The sequence below is a fragment of the Sciurus vulgaris genome (assembly GCF_902686455.1).
Source record: "Sciurus vulgaris genome assembly, chromosome: 12".
In the NCBI taxonomy this organism is placed as follows: domain Eukaryota; kingdom Metazoa; phylum Chordata; class Mammalia; order Rodentia; family Sciuridae; genus Sciurus; species Sciurus vulgaris.
In genome coordinates this window covers 27541292-27559003 of record NC_136473.1, presented here as the reverse complement: position 1 = coordinate 27559003, position 17712 = coordinate 27541292, and positions in this window count along the sequence as shown.

The following is a 17712-nucleotide window of genomic DNA, read 5'->3' as shown; positions in this document are numbered from 1 at the left end:
ATTGGATCACATTAAAAAGTTTTTGAGGCAGTTGTCTAATACGTAAATCTAAGCATTGCATGTTTTAAATTAAGATGGAGGACAGGAATTTTAATTTCAATTTTTTTTAAATTTCAAATGTGTGATTTTGCTCTAAAGAAAGGTATAGAATATGTACTTAGAGAATAATATTTCATTCTTGCAGTATTTTCTTTTGGATCAAAAATAAGATTCAGTGTTCATAAGAATATCAATATCTGTTCAAAAGTGGTATTTTAATTTTAATATTTTATTTGTAAATTTAAATTTTGCTGTTTTCAGGTATACTTAGTTTACTATTTTAAGATGTATTAATTTAGTTAAATTTGGTAAACTTTTCTGATTTGTTTAGTGGTAGCATGACCTTGAATAGAAAAATGGCCAGGAGAAAGCTTTCTGGACTTTGAAAAATAGTTAACTTTATTTTGAACCTTTTAATTAATGATTCTATACCAAGTAGTGGTTTAGTTTAGTTTAGTTTTTAATATAACCCATAATCAAGAACATGTGCAAAAAGCAGATATAAATCAATACAGATGCTTTGTGGTGTGTGTATGTGTGAGAGAGAGAGAGAGAGAGAGAAGATGATGGAGGGAGATGGTAATTATGATAATATCATTTACCTAAAGCACACTTTGCCTGAATTTCTACTTGGTTTTATTGTTTACCATAAGTACTAAGGGTAATTCTCAAGTCTATCCTGAGAAAAAGTGTATTTAGTACTACAGTATTCTTCTTATGAAATAAGAAATCTGCCTTCTTGTATTCAATAAGATTGACTGGCTCAGTTTTATTCTATCAGATTACATGGTTATTTTTTATATTACCACATCAGCATTATATTTAAAGTGTTTTTAATAGTCGATTGTATTTTGTCAAACAGCTATACTAGTAGAGTATTTACTATTTAATTTTCTAAATAATTTTTAAAAACCATTTTGTTATTTTTGGATTAGAAGTGATTTATGTTAGCTGTTTGTTGAAAATGAAGTCATCATTCAAGTAGATTTTGTGCCAATGATTGGGGAAAGTTCAATTAGGAAGTTCATACAAGACTTTTTAAAAGGTTTCACCAGATCTTTCCTGTCAAAATGTTATGAAAACTGATCATCCTTTACTCCAAGAGAATGTCTTAACCTAAGCAAGTATCTAATACTGAAGCATTGATTTTATTCATTGTAAATCAGCCAACAGATATTATTTGAAAAATGTAAATTTGTGATTAGTGCCTTTCATATTTTGAGATAAGTTCTTAATTTTGTACTATACCTGTTCTTTGGAAGTCTGATTAGCAGCTAATTAGTCCAACAAGGGAATAATCTGAGTTTTATCCTCTCTGTCAGATCCACATATTGCCTAGCAAAGTTTCTAGTATGTGGAAAGCAAGAAACCCAACTCACATTACCTTCAGGAGATTATTCTGCATTTTATTTTTAATTGGAGGATAAAGAATTTAAAGTTTTATTTTGTTGTTGTTGTCTTAGTTGTAGATCAACACAATACCTTTATTTTTTATTTATTCATGTGGGGCTGAGGATCAAACCCAGTACCTCACACATGTTAGACAAACATTCTACCACTGAGCCCCAGCCCCAGTCCCAAAGAATTTAAATTTTAGGCAAAATTTTTTTATTATGTTAAGATTAAAATGTACTTGCCTTTGCAAGTTCAAATGTGGCATATTTTTAATTTGACATTTTGTACTCTTCGTCTTTAAATTCATCATGCTTTTTTGAGAACTCTTAGAATTAACTGTCCTTATAAGGGAATATACTGAATGTTGTTAATGTAATTTAATTTCTTAAAACCTGAAATATTAATATATATACGCATAAAATCTATTGAAAACTGAAGATTAAATATGTAATTCTTGCTTTTAGATTTTTGTGTTAGTATGTTTAAAGGTATATTCTATATTCATTGGAGGAAAGTTAATACAACGTTTTCATTGCTGAAAATTTTTAAATGTCACTACCCTTATAGCCACAATCATTTTGATTAAGCATAATTTAACTTTCAGTATCTATAGAATAAAGAGATAATAATTATTTTCCTATGGAAGCTGTGAGAAATATAGGTAATGCCATTAACAATAGCCTCTAAAGAGTCATGGAATGCTGAAAGCAAAGAAAATTTTGAAGAAAACAATGAAAGCTTTTTTGGTTTTTTAGAAGTTAGGAGAAATTATAGGTAAAATTGTTTCTGAATTGCACTCATTTAATTCATTACTGTGTAAAACATACTTTACGGAAATGTACTGGTACTGTACCTATAGATGTATAAGTTTTATTGACATTTCTCTTGGAAGATCAACTTTTATGAGTCTTAATTTTTTATCTATGGCTTTGGAACCAAAAAACTTTGTATCAAATTTCAATTCCAAAACATTCTGTCAGGGTAAAGTCCCTTCAAGATACAGCACGTTATCCTGTATCTAGTAGAACATTGTACTGGCTATCTAAAGTAGTAGATCTGAATCTATTATTTATATTTTTTAAAGCCTCAACTAGGGAAGTCCATGTAGTATGAAATTATAGTCATTCATTATTTGATTACTACCCCCCATTGTTACCTCATTTATTATATAAATACAAACAAGTAGGAAAATAAAGTACCAAATAATAAATACTATACAACTTAAATTGAATTAATGACTAATGATAATGCAAAAGAGAAAACAAGCCATATCACATAAAAAATGGTAGTATACTGCTTATAAAACATCAGTGTATGCTAGAAATACTTCTAGAAAATTTATCTTCCTCATTTTCCTGGCTTTAATTGGATGGAAGTAGTTCAGTTTATTGCCTATAAATGCCACCCCAACTACAGTTCCATTTGACTTTGTAGTTTTGAAAGTATACCGTAGCCAGATTGTCATTATTTTACAAGTGTCTGCATAAATTTAAAACTTATAGTCAAGGTTAGATTTTTTTAGTAGTGTCTAATCTTTACTCATTGAAAATGTCTGTGAAGACTGAAACACAAAAACCAGACTCCTCCTCAAAAAATGTATATTTTAAGAATTTTTCATAACCAAAGCTCTTTTAGAGAAGGTCAATGTGAAAAATAGGTTCAACTACATTTTAAATTTAGGGGGGAAAAATGTGTTCAGGTGGCCTAAAGTCAGCTTTAAATGTATGTGCTTTGAAGAATTGTTTGGGAAATGTTAATTTGAATTCTTACAGTATACTTTTGGAAACAAATTCAGAATGTTTGAAATTAAAGGTAAAATCTTCAAAGTGATATTAGATAAGAAAATGTAAATAGAAGAATGAATTTCTCCCCCTCTTTCCATTTAAGGCACTTACAATTACTAGAAAGTATATTGTATTTTACTATAGAACTAGTTGATGTATATATTTAATGTCACCAGAAAATATTGAAGGCTGATTAGGTTTTCAGATTTTGGAACTGTAGTCACATATAGGCATCTTTTGCTCCCTCCTCCCCATCCCCCTTAATCAGTAATCTTAGTGTTCTTCTGAAAATGCAGAAATAATAAAATGTGCTGTGCATAGCTTTTAGAATAGAAAACAAAGTTCTAGCAGGGCTCAGTGGCACATGCCTGCAGTTGCAGCAGCTAGGGAAGCTGAGGCAGGAGGTTCATAAATTCAAGGCCAGCCAGGAACTTAGTAAGGCCCTAAGTGACTTAGCAAGACCATCTCAGAATAAAAAATAAAAAGGTGCTGAGTATGTTGCTCAGTGGTAAAGTGCCCCTGGGTTCAGTCCCCAGTACCAAAAAAAAAAAAAGGAAAGAAAGTAAAGAATTGTTCTGAAAGAATGGAAATGTTCTCTTGCACAGACTTGTAAAATTTTAATTAAAAAGTTACCTCATTTTTCAAATCACAAGGTGCTTTGCTCAAGTTTGTGGGATGTTACACCATCCCATAAATACCCCCTTCACCCAAACTGTATTTGAAATATGCAAAATTTACAACTAAGGAATTGCATTCCTTGGAGATTTTTGTTTTATTCTTAATTATTTACCACCAGCAGGACTAACACAGTATATCAGATTCACATATGGTTTTCATTAAAGCAAATGAGTCAATGCTTATTCAGTGTTTGATTAGTTAAATAGAATAAGGGAAAGGAAAAATCCCTTAATTTGATTGGTTGTAGTATACTGTGAATATATTTCCATCAATATTGGTTAAAATAGCAAGGGACTATCCTTAGATCTCAGTTGTGTATGATTTCTTTGCACGTTTTATCCCTATTCATAAAAGACTATAATCATTTTGATCTTACATTTTCCCTCGGAAAATTCAGGGACTCTGAAACCCCTCTTTTATTCTCTTGGAGTAAATTTTCAGTATGGGTTATGAAAATTTTTAATTTTGATTTTAAAGAAGTTTAGCTGCTGTTTCATTGAAAGTGTGAAATGATGGTTATTTTTTTCCAGTTATTGGATAGTTACAAACTTTGCCATGTTCATCTGTTCCACAGAGCATAGTTTGCCTTGCTCTTGCACTTATTCTCATCAGAGTATAATGATTATAATCACACATTGCCATCATAACATAAATTGGTGCTTTAGAGCATTAAAGAGGAAGCATTAAGTCCTGTATTCAATATACTTCTTGCCTCAGAATGTACAACTATATTAAAATGTGTATATTTGTTTTTATGTTCATTTCCTAAAATTTAAATAGTATCCATCAAGGTTCAAGCTTTCCGCAAAAGCTCTAACAGTATATCTTAGCTAATCAGCCTGGGTCAAATACAAATGGTATTATAAGGTCAAAATTGTGAGTCATATCTCTCTGTGGATCCACTGCTGTAGTTCAGAGGAAAGGAACAATGTCTTTGACACCACAAACTGTTCTGAACCCTAACCAAGCAACTGAAATGTGTACCATTGGTTCAAGATTATAAGCATTAACCAAGAAAATGGCAAAGCTAATTAATGATTCACATCATTACTTCCTGCAAACAGTTCAAAGCATGTTCTTCTGATGGTGGGTTGTTTAAAAGACATGTTTTTGTCATTTTAATACTTCATTACTATTGTGAAATGCATTTTATATGTTAAGTTCAGGTGGCTGGTTCTCATGATTTTATTTCTACAATTATGTTATAATGAGTTGCTTGCATGCCTATTTATCCAAGTAAAAGGATGCTGTTTGCTCTGGAATGTTCATCTTTTAGACAGGTTTTGGGTCATTTGCAATCATGGTGCAATATAGTGTAACATTCATTTGTTTTCAGTCAACAGTTTTATTTTTGTCATAATAAATAATTACTTTTCCAATATGAAGTGAACCCAGTGTTTTCTTTTAATGATAAAACATGTTTTAACAGTATTTTTGTTGGAAGTGATAGAAATCCATCTAACCTCACAAAGGCTGAATTTTATTATAGAAGTCACATGGTAAGGAATCATGAAACCCAAGGTCAGATTTCTAGATTTCTAGATTTCCAGAACAGACTGGAACCAGATTGCAACACTGAAGAGAAACCAACAAGTTATCCTTTTCTCTTGCTTATCTCTTTCTCAGTCTTCCACCTGGATTTGTTTCTTCCTCCACATGGTAGATGTCTTAAGTTTATCTTTGTGTAAGGGAGAAGTCAGACTATTGTTAGATTCTTAGAGGCAATTCCATATTCCCCAGGAAAATTGATTATTAGCTGGCATTGAGTCAGTTACCCTCTGCATTCAAACAAGTGGCTAAGTGGAAGGTACATTCATCAGAGAAGGAGAGTCCCTGGGGAAGGAAATCCAAGTGGATGTATATATTCCATTATGGGAATGGGATGTGATCAGGATCATTACACTTTGTGTCTACTTGAGTTAACGTTCTTTAAAAAGTTGAGATGAGCCAGGGCTTGTGGCACATGCTTGTAATCTCAGAAACTTGGGAGGCAGGAGGCAGGAGGAGACCCTGCCTCGAAAGTTAAAAAGGACTGGGGATATAACTCAGTGTAAAGCATTCCTCAGTTCAATTCCCAGTACAGCGGGGGGAAGGGGAGTTCAGTCCTTTCTATTACTGAAAAATATTCCATCCTATGGATGTATCATAATTTGCTTATCCATTCACAGGGTGGTGGACATTTGAATTGTTTCGCTTTTACAAATAAAGCTGCCAGAACATTCATACATATTATCTGTATGTAAAAATTTGCTTTCATTTTTCTTTATACTGGAGACTGGGTCATAATGGTAAATGTACATTTGAATTCTTAGGGCAATGCAAACTTCTCCAAAGTGGTTCTGCCGTTTCACATTTCCACTATTTCCCCATAAGGTTTCTGATTGCTCCATGATGTCAACAATTGACCGGTTGTTCTTTGATTTTAGACATTCTCGTAGGTGTCTCATTGTGGCTTTAATGTGAATTCCTTTAAGGGTTCAAGACAGAATTTTTATACACACACACGCACACATATTTTTGGTAGCTGGGCAAGATACCTTTATTTTATTTATTTATTTTTATATGGGGTTGAGGATCAAACACACTGCCTCACACATGCTAAGCTAGTGCTCTACTGTTGAGCTCCAGCTCCATCCCAGATAATCATTTCATTCTTATACACTCAGGAAATGTTCATATCTTTTACTTTTTTTTTTTTTTTTTTGGTACCAGGGATTGAACTCAGGGACACTTGACCACTGAGCCACATCTCCCGTCCTATTTTGTATTTCATTAAGAGACAGGGCCCACTGAGTTGCTTAGTGCCTTGATTTTGCTGAGGCTAACTTTGAACTCAAGATCCTCTTGCCTCAGCCTCCTGAGCTGCTGGGATTACAGGTGTACACCACCTCACCCTGCTCTTTTACTTATTTTTAAATTGTTTTTTTATTTTGAGTTTCAAGAATTGTTGATTGGGTTTTTTTTGTTTGGCTGGGGTTTTTTGGTGGTACTGAGGATTGAATTCAGGGGTACTCTGCATCACCACCCCTTTTAGTTTTTTGAGACAGATTCTTGCTAAGTTGTCAAAGCTGGCCTTAAATTTGTGATACGCCTGCCTCAACCTCCAGAGTAGCTGAGATGACAGGCATGCACCACCATGTCCAGCTCCTTTATAACTTCATGAGATTCCTCCTGCTTTCTTCCCCTTTTTCCTTTCTAACTTGCACATATGAGAGAAAATACACATGACCTTGACTTTCTGAGTTGAATTTCACTTAACAGGATGCTCTCCAGTTTCATTTACTTTCTTGGAATTGACATAATTTCATTTTTATGGCTGAATAAAATTCCACTGGTGTGTGTGCCTGTGTGTATATAGATCACAATTTCTTTATCCATTCATCTGTTGAGGATACCTAAGCTGGTTCCATGATTTGGTGGTTGTGAATTATCCTGCTGTAAACATAGGTATGCATGTATCTCTATATATGTTGACCTTAATTTTTTTTTTTTTTTTTTTTTTTTGGATAAATACCAAAGAGTGGTATAGCTGCATACAGTGATTCTGTTCCTAGTCTTTGGAGGAACATCCATACTGATTTCCATAGTGGTAGTACTAATTTACATTCCCACAAATGGGGTATAAGAGTTCCTTTTACTTGCTCTAAATATTTATTTGTTTGTTTATTCATTCATTCATTTATTATACAGTACTGAAGATTGAACCCCTCTCTACCACCGAGCTTCATCCCTAGGCTTTTTTTTTTTTTTTTTTTTTTTTTTTTTTTTTTTTGAGAAAGGATCTAATTAATTATCCAGGTTGGATTCAAACTTGGATCCTTTTGCCTTGGCCTCCCAAGTAGTTGGGATCACAAACTTGCATCACCCTGCCCAGCTTAATATTGAATTTTTTGAGTTCTTTATATATTCTAAATATGAATATTCTGTTGGAGGAGTAACTAGCAAAGATTTCTCTCATTCTGTAGGTTCTTTTTTGTTATTCCTTTTAGTTATACATGACAGTAGAATGTATTTTGGCATATTATACATACATGGAGTATAACTTATTCCAGTTAGGATCCTATTTTTGTGGTTGTGCGTGATGCAGTTACCCTCAGTGTGTTTTCAAACATAAGACTAGGAAAGTTATGTCTGATTAATTCTACTGTCCTTTCTATTCCCTTCTCCACTTCCTTGTCTTGATTCACCTTTGTCTAGTCCAGTGGACTTCTATTCTTCTCGTCCCCACCCTCCCTTGTGAGTTAGAATCCACATATCAGAGAACATCCAGCCTTTGGTTTTTTGGGACTGGCTTATTTCACTCAGCATGATATTCTCTAGATCCATCCATTTACTGGCAAATGCCATCATTTCATTCATTTTTTTGTAACTGAATAATTGTGTGTGTGTGTGTGTGTGTGTGTGTGTGTGTGTGTGTGTCTGTCACATTTTCTTTATCCATTCATCCATTGAAGGATACCTAGGTTGTTTCCATCCGTGGCTATTGTGAGTTGAGCTGCTGTAAGCGTTGATGTGGCTGTGTCACTGTAATATGCTGATTTTAAGTCCTTCAGGTATAGACCCAGGAGTGGGATAGCTGGGTCAGATGGTGGTTCCTTTCCAAGTTTTCTAAGGACTCTCCATACTGCTTTCCAGAGTGGTTTCACCAATTTGCAGTCCCACTAGCAACGTAGGAGAGTACCTATCTCCCCACATCCTCACAAACATTTATTATTACTTTTATTCTTTTTTTTTAAAAAAAAAAATCTAACTATAGATGAACACAATACTTTTATTTATTTTTACGTGGTGCTGAAGATTGAACCCAGTGCCTCACAATGCTAGGCAAGCATCCTACCACTGAGCCACAATCCCAGCCTGTTACTTGTATTCTTGATAGTTGCCATTTCTGACTGGAGTGAGATGGAATCTCAGTGTAGTTTTACTTTGCATTTCTCTAATTGCTAGAGATGTTGAACATTTTTCATTTATTTTTGACCATTTATATTTCTTCTGTGAAGTGCTTGTTCACTTCCTTTGCCCATTTTTTTTATTAAAATCTTTTTTATTTTTACAGACTGCATTTTGATTCATTGTACACAAATGGGGTACTTTTCATTTCTATGGTTGTACACAATGTAGATTCACACCTTTCATGTAATCATACGTGTATATAGGGTAATACTGTCTGTTTCATTCTTTCTGTCCCCCACCCCCTCCCACCCCATTTTCCTCTACACCATCCAAAGTTTCTTCATTCTTCTCTTCCCCCTACCGCCCACCCTTGTTATATATTGTTATGCACTTATCAGAGAAAATATTCAGCCTTTGGATTTTTGGGCTTGGCCTATTTCGCTTAGCATGATATTTTCCAACTTCATTCATTTACCAGCAAATGCCATAATTTAATTATTCTTTATGGCTGAGTAATATTCCATTATATATATATATCACAGTTTCTTTATCCATTCATCTGTTGAAGGGCATCTAGGTTGGTTCCACAGTCTAGATAACGTGAATTGAGTTGCTGCGAACATTAATGTGGCTGCATCACCTGTAGTATGCTGATTTTAAGTTCTTTAGGTATAAACCAAGGAGTGGGATAGCTGGGTCAAATGGTGGGTCCATTCCAAGTTTTCTGAGGAATGTCCATACTGCTTTCCAGAGTGTCTGCACCAATTTGCAACTCCACCAGCAATGTATGAGTGTACCTTTTCCCCACATCCTTGCCAACACATATTATTGCTTGTGTTCTTGATAATAGCCATTCTAATCGAAGTTAGATGAAATCTTAGGGTGGCTTTAATTTGCATTTCTCTAATTACTAGGAATGATGAATACTTTTTATATATTTGTTGATCACCTGTATATCTTCTGTGAAGTGTCTGCCCATTTCCTTAGCCCATTTATTGATTGGGTTCTTTGTATTTTGGGTGTAAAGTTTTTGAAGTTCTTTATAAACTTTGGAGATTATTGCTCTGTCTGAAATGTGTGTGGAAAAGATTTTCTCCCACTCCATAGGCTCTCTCTTCACATTATTGATTGTTTCCTGTGCTGAGAAAAACTTTTTAGTTTGACTCTACCCCATTTATTGATTCTTGCTTTTATTTCTTGTGTTGTGGGGGGTCTTGTTAGGGAAGTCTGGTCCTAAGCCAATGAGATGAAGATTCGACCCTACTTTTCCTTCTATTTGTTGAAGGGTTTTGGGTCTAATTCCCAGATCCTTGATCCATTTTGAGTTGAGTTTTGTGCAGGGTGAGAGATAGGGTCTTAGTTTCATTTTACTGCATATGAATTTCCTGTCTTGCCAGCACCATTTGTTGAAGAGGCTATTGTTTCTCCAATGTATGTATATGGAGCCTTTGTCTAGTATGAGGTAACTTTTTATGTGGGTTTGTCTCTGTGTCTTCTGTTCCATTGGTCTGTAGGTTTTTGCTGCAGAAGCCTTTTAGTTTTATGCCATTCCATTTATTGATTCTTGGTGTTATTTCCTGAGCTATAAGAGTATTATTGAGGAAGTTGCTGCCTATGCCAAGATGTTGGCTTCTCCTCTATGTTCCCTCTGTAGTTGTAAATCTTCTGGTCCTATTCCTAGGTCAGTGATCAATTTTGAGTTGTCTTTTGTGCAGGTGAGAGGGATGTAGTTTCAGTTTTTACATATGGATATACAGTTTTCCCAGCATCATTGTTAAAAGAGGTTATCTTTTGTCCTGTTTTTAGACCTTTGTGAAGAATCAGTTAACTAGCTGTGTGGATTTCTCTCTGTCTTCTGTTCTATTGGTCTGTATATTTTAGCTATAAGTAATTGATCAGATAAGTAATTTGTGGTTATCTCCCAGTCTCTGGCTTACCCTTTTATTTTCTTAAAAATATATTCTTAAAACAAGATACATAATGGGCACTGATACATAATGGGCACTTGTCAAAAATTTACTTAACTCAATATTTAGGAGCCCAGCAGACGATGCAGCTGATTCAAAGGAGGATACATCTGAAAAATTTGGACCATTTCTCCATGTTAACATTTTACTTTATACTCTAGGCTCGAATTGATAGTAAATACAAAGTCAAACAGAATTATACATTTTTGGCTGGGAGGTGATACACATCTGTAATCTCAGTTACTCTGAGATTGAGTAGATGTTTAAGTAAACTTGATAGTGCCCTAGCATGATTTTGGGTGGTTTTTTTTTTTTTTTTGGGTTTTTGGTTTTTGGTTTTTGTTTTTCATTTTGTTTCTCAGTATGCATTTGAAAGGACAGTTATCTTTTTGCCGTTATGTCCAAGTTTGGGATAATTTTTTTAATAGGAAAAACTATTTTATTAAAATACTGGCTCATGAAAATATGAGTCAAAATGAACTTCAGGTAAGGTAGTAAGTAGCCAGGAGACAGATCTGTTTTGGTGTCCATGAAGTCCAGTGTGAATACTAAGTAGTGCTGAATAAACTAACTTCAGTAGTTCCAAACCCCACAATGGTTCAGACAGTAACTTCTGGGAAGCCAAACTACAGAACTCTGCAGTTTTTTGCTCATTGGCTTCCCTACATTAAATTAAAATTGATTCAGAAAGTGGCCCTGTGCCAGGATAGCAGATATATTTTGATACCTCTTTAGCTAACATAAAGTAGTCATTCTCCAGAATGTGTGAGCCTGTTACCTTATGCCTGGCAGGATCTAGACATGGGGGAGATCATCCTGGATTTGAACTTTATTCCTTTCTCATCAATGCTTTAATTTTTTCTTTTATAAATTCATACCTTACATAAAGTACTTAAAAGTATGTGCAATTTAACAAGTGAACATATGTGCACCTATCACTTCTTACTGTCTTCAGTATCCCTAGAAATGAGACCGTTTCCTGTGGTTGTGGTTAACACCCTCATTCAGGAGTACTTGTGAGTGTTTCATATCCAAGGGCTCCTGGGATGGGGTAAGGTTTGTTACTAATTTTCTCCTAAAACCACAGAATGACCCAAGAACACATTGCTGTGATAAGAAGATATCTTGATGGGTAAAAGAGGCTTTGTGTGTTGGGTATTGGACACGGGCTCTACCATGCAAGGCAAGCGCCCATCACTGAGCTACATCCGCAAGTCCCTTTTTAAAATTTAGAAACAGGGTCTCTCTAAATCACCCAGGTTGGCCTTGAACTTGTGGTCTTCCTGCCTCAGCTTCAGAGCAACTGGGATTACAGGTGTGTGCCACTGCCTCATCAAAAAGGAGGGTTTGATCTCCCACTCATTTCTGTTTCCTGGAGCCTGTGGCATTAAGAGTAAAGTTAGAAGAAAATTTCTTCCCCGGTATTAATTGAGCCCCACCTTTGTTCAAACCCTGGGGATACATATAATGGGAAAAATTCCAACATGAACCTTTCATTTGTGGAATCTTACAATCTAGGCGGAGAGGTAAGGAAACTAAAATCAGAACTGTAACAGACACCAAAGGCCTGTGTTTGCTAGAGGTAAGTTAATTTGGCCAGAGTCATTTGCAACACCCATGAGTTTTGAATAATAGACATATTAAGCACATACAATCATTTTCCTAAATTAGACATAGTTTTTAGGAGGGAAGTACAGAAAGAACTACCTGACAAGTTGAACTTATTTTGGTGGACAATTATCAGTTTACTTAAAACAAAACCACACATCCATCTGTGAGCAGTGAAGTTTGTGCAATAATGTTGTTATAAGGTTAATAGGACTGGGTTGTCTGTTGAATTGTGTCTCCCCTAAAATTTATGTGTTGAAGTCCTAACCCACAGTACATCATGATTTGACCTTTTTTGGAAACAGTCTTTACAGAGATAATCAGGTGAATGAGGCCATTCAGTGGGCCCTAACTCACTGTGACTGGTGTTCTTATGGAAGGGGAAATTTGGACACAGGTATTTAGATCGGTAAGATGATGAAAAGACAGCACTCTGCAAACCAAGGAAAGAGGCCTGGATCAGATCCTTCCTCCAGACAATGGAAGAAATCCACCCTGCTGGCGCTGATTTTTGGACTTCTGCTGCCAGAACTGAGGTTTCTGTTATTGAAGCCACCCAGTATATGATACTTTGTTTCAGCAGTTGTAGCAAACTAGTACAATTATCATAATTTTCAATAATTTCTTTTTCATAAATTTAAGGTCACTTTCTTATCTTTATTAGAGCATTCTAGTTATATGTGGTAGCTGTGTTCATCTCAACAAATGCATGCACACATGGAATGTGACCTGCTCCACTTCAGTCCCCTTTCCTTTCCTCCCCCTCCTCCCTCATTTTTTTCAATTAGTCACTCTTTTTTTTTTTTTTTTTTGTTAATACTGGGATTGAACCCAGAGAAGCTATATCCCCAGCCCTTTTTTAAATTTTTGAGATAAGAACTCACTACTTTGCCTGCACTGACCTCAAACTTGCAATCCTCCTGCCTCAGCCTCTAGAGTTGCTGGAATTATAGGCATGTGCCATGGGGCCCAGTTCAACTTCAACTGTCTTCTTTTATCTTTTTTAATTTTTTTTTTTTTTTTTTTTTAATCTTGTATACTGGGGATTGAACCTAGGGCACTTAACCATGTAGCCACATCCCCAGCACACCCACCCACCCCACCCCCTTTTTTTTTTTTTTTTGAGACTGGGTCTCATTAAGTTGGTTAGGGCCTCCCTAAGTTGCTAAGGCTGGCTTTGAACTTGCAATCCTCCGCCTCAACCTCCTTATCTACTGGTATCATAGGCATGTGCAATGACGCTGAGCCTCAATAATCTTTGAGAGTAAGTCTCTGAGCAAAATGATTTGTTCCAAATTTCTCCAAATGTTGTAGGAGATTCAGACACGACGACATTTCCTGGTCAGTCTTAACTTTCACTAACCAATCTGGGGAAATCTGTTTCCATGCCCATTGTGAGCATCTGGTTGCAAACGGCAGGAACATTAATGAGAAAGTTTTCTCATTCATGAGAAACAACCAGGCACTAGTGCTCACCTCTAATCCTAGCGGCTCTGGAGGGTGAGGCAGGAGGATCGAAAGTTCAAAGCCAGTCTCAGCAACTTAACTAGATCCTGTCTCTAAATAAAATATAAAAAAAGGACTGGAGATGTGACTTGTGGTTAAGAACCCCTGGGTTCAATCCCCAATATTTAAAAAAATGTGAAAAAGAAGAGGACAGCTTTGACTGTCATAACCAAATCTCAGGGAAGACAGGCTTTATGGACAACATATCCAGAGAGCAACATATCCAAGAGGATCTTATTTCTTCGACGGTGGTGATCACTTCTTTATTCTCTCCTATCACTTGCAGACTTTTCTCCTTCCTAGAGCAGAGACCCAGTTGCCAACAACTCTAGATTCACATTCCAACAACTTTTAAGAGCACAGGAAAGAACTTTTCCTTCCAGCATATTGGAGAAGCACTATGATTGGCCCAGAATGGGTCAGGTAGCCACTTCTGACCAGGCAGCAGAAGTATATGCAAACTTGAGCTTGAGTGTGTGTGAGTGTACTTGTGGGTGTGGTGGGGAGGGATAGGAAATTGGTGGAGGCTGAAACCAAATAGAAAAAAGAATAACCACAATACCATAAACAGCTACTTTGTGCACCACCCTGCATTCTGCTAATTACCATATGTCTCCCACTTATTATCACACACAAAAAAGATATCATGTGATTCTGTGAATACGGCTTCAGCATCTTCTACGTACTCCATACCAGAAAGTTATTAAGGATATTTTTTCCAACGTTTATTCAAGGAGCATTTTAGAAAAGCAAAATTCTGACATGGACATATTCATAATTCATGAACTCTTTTTCATCAGTTGCTTCTAAAATCAATATAAATTTCTTTTCTCACAGAAAATTTGAGAATATAATGAATTTGTAAATGCAATAGTTTGATATCATGGAGTGGAGACCCAATAAGGTTACAGTGTTGACAAAGAAATATTGAGTGAATGAACTGATCCAGACAACCTGAAGTATGGTGTACTTAGAGGTAAAGAGAGCAGGCTGTGTGTATCTGAATCATGGCTTTACTCCATTCTAGCTATGTATAATTTTTGTGTTACACTTTGTGCCTCAATTTCTTCAAAAACCTTCGGTTACTGAAAACATTAAATGAAGTATGTCAGGAAGAACACTTAGAGCAATGCCTAGAACATATATTAATTGCTAAATAAATGTTAGTTTTTACTATAATTAGGCAGGTGTTATCATCTTTGCACCAAAATTCTCATATATTAGCCACATGCCTAATACTGCTAAATGGTGGGACAACGATTCTAATTCAGGTATTCTGATACTGAATCCACTGCTTTATTATATCCTCTGAATGACTGATCATCAGACCACCCAGACACCTGGCTTTTGTTGGTCAAAATGCATATTATGGGGTCTCCCTTCAGTCTTACTGAATCTCTGAAGGTGGAGCACAGGGAGGTTCATTTCTACAGGTACCTCTAGGCAATTTGAAAGCACACTGAAGTATGAGAGTCTAAAGAAACATTCAGGAACTTGTCACATGCCTGATCCCAGCAACTCAGGAGGCTGAGGCAGAAGGATTGCAAGTTTGAGGCCAGCCTCTGGCAACTTAGTAAGACTCTGTCTCAAAACAAAAAGGGCTGAGGATGTACCTTAATAATAGCTCAATACCCCATATCAAACAAACAAACATACAGGAATCAGTTTAAAATTTTCACTTAAGGAATTGCGTTTGGAATAAAATTTATCATCATGCTTTGAAACATGTTTCAGCTATAGTTCTTTTTTGAACTATAGAAAATGAAGTTTAACAACTTACTTCTGTCTCATTTCAGTAGCTTCCTAACTGCATTTGGTCAAAAATATTAAAATTCTAAACTGACATTGAACAAAATTAGTAGAAACAGGTGGTTGGAACACCACGGCTCTTGTCCGTATCCTTTAGAACCCTGTGTGATGTGCCGGAATCTACTTCGACTTTCCCTTATAATGGATGGGTTTTAAAACAGCCTCTTTGCAATAAGATTTTAGTTCTAAAAAAAATGTTCTTGGGATGAAGCTATGTTATTTGCAGGAAAATGGAAGCAGAGAACATCATGTTAAATGATTTTTTTTTTTTCACATGTGGAAGCTAGAGAGAAAAAGGAGGGATCATGAACATAGGAGGGAGATCAGTAGAGTAGAGGACAGGGATGGGAGGAAGGAGGAGGAGAGGGGAAAAAGATACCAGGCAGCTAGAGTGACCAAATCATGCATTGTGCATGTATGAATATATAACAATGAATGCCACTTCAGAACAAGCAAACAGTGGGGCAAACTGAAAAACAACCACTTTTCTCTAATTCATCAGAGCATTGAGGTCACAAAGCTCCCCAAATGGTGAGACAGATAAGTTGCCAGGGTCCAGCCCTAGCAGGGGTCGGAGGTGCTCGGTGGATGGGAGGCGTCGACGCGGTGGAGAAACAGCACACAGAGACAAGTGTTCTGAGGCTGAATCTGTCTTTATTTTTTCTGCCAGCCTCTTTATAGATTTTTTTTTTTTTTAGTAATTATTATATCATTCTATGGTTAATTTAAAATAAGAAAAACCTTCAAAAGTACAACCTATGCCTCTTCTCAAAGTACACATTCCCTCTGTTTGACAGCCCAGACCTTATTTCCCAGCTAGATTAAAACAACCTCGTCTCCCAGCTAAACTGAGGTCACCACAATCTGCCAGCCTTTAACCTTCAGAACAAACACGTCGCTAGATTTTCTGAGAAACTACCCCTACTGTGAACTCCAGTGTTTAACAGTGAAAAGTTTTTACTATTATTAAAGGGCAAAGAAATCAACTTATAGTTAATATTTAGTCTATTTTATTTCATATAATGGTGGGCTATAATCCTATTCTGATTCTCAAAGAATTAAACTAAACATAGGAAAAACACAAATTATATTTATGACTAACCTAAATATTTTTATTATGTAAAGTATTTCTAGAATCAACTATTAAAACTAGGAAAGCAACAAAGGCTAAACACCGCATCCAAGCTCAGAGGAATGCCTCTTTATCCACCTATATTCAGAAATTATTGTACTAAAGCAATCACAGTCTCCTTTTAACTCGAGCACAGCTACGATTTTTTATTTTCATATAGTTTATGTATGTATTACTGCTAAATTTTTATTGTGCATTATTTTGTGTCTCAATACAGTAAAACCTTCCCAATGTTTTCCCAATAAGCTTCTAATGATATATTTTTTCTTTTTTTTCTAATGATATATTGACTATTAATATTAAAAAGCAACTGCACATGGAGACATGCCACACCTGTGACCCCCAAGAGGGAGGACGATCGACAGAACTGTGTCAAGTGTTGGATCCTCCACTCCAACAGAACCGTGCCAAGTGTCCGAGTGGCAAGAAATTGATGTGGCAATAAGTGTAGGAAATAAATCACCATTTACCAGGAGGAGAAGTCAGCTTCCCCAAACCATATTTAAAAAGGAGTCTCTAGGGAAAACAAAAGACAATTAGAGAGACGAAACCAAGGACTATAGGAAACTTCAGCCTCCACCACCACAGCTGCACCAGTGTACGTGGCCTAAATCCTAACCAGAAAAACAAAATTTCACAATGAAAATCTATCATCTCAAATTTTTACAAATACTATATGTCTGCCTTTCAATAAAAAGTAACAAGGAGCCAAGCAAGGTAGCGTGTGCCTGTAATCCCAGTGGCTCAGGAGGTTGAGGCAGGAGGATTGAAAGTTCAAAGCCAGCCTCAGCAAAATTGAGGGACTCAGCCACTCAGTGAGACTCTGTCTCTAAAGAAAACACAAAATAGGGCTGGGGATGTGGCTCCGTGGTTGAGTGCCCCTGAGTTCAGTCCCTGGTAC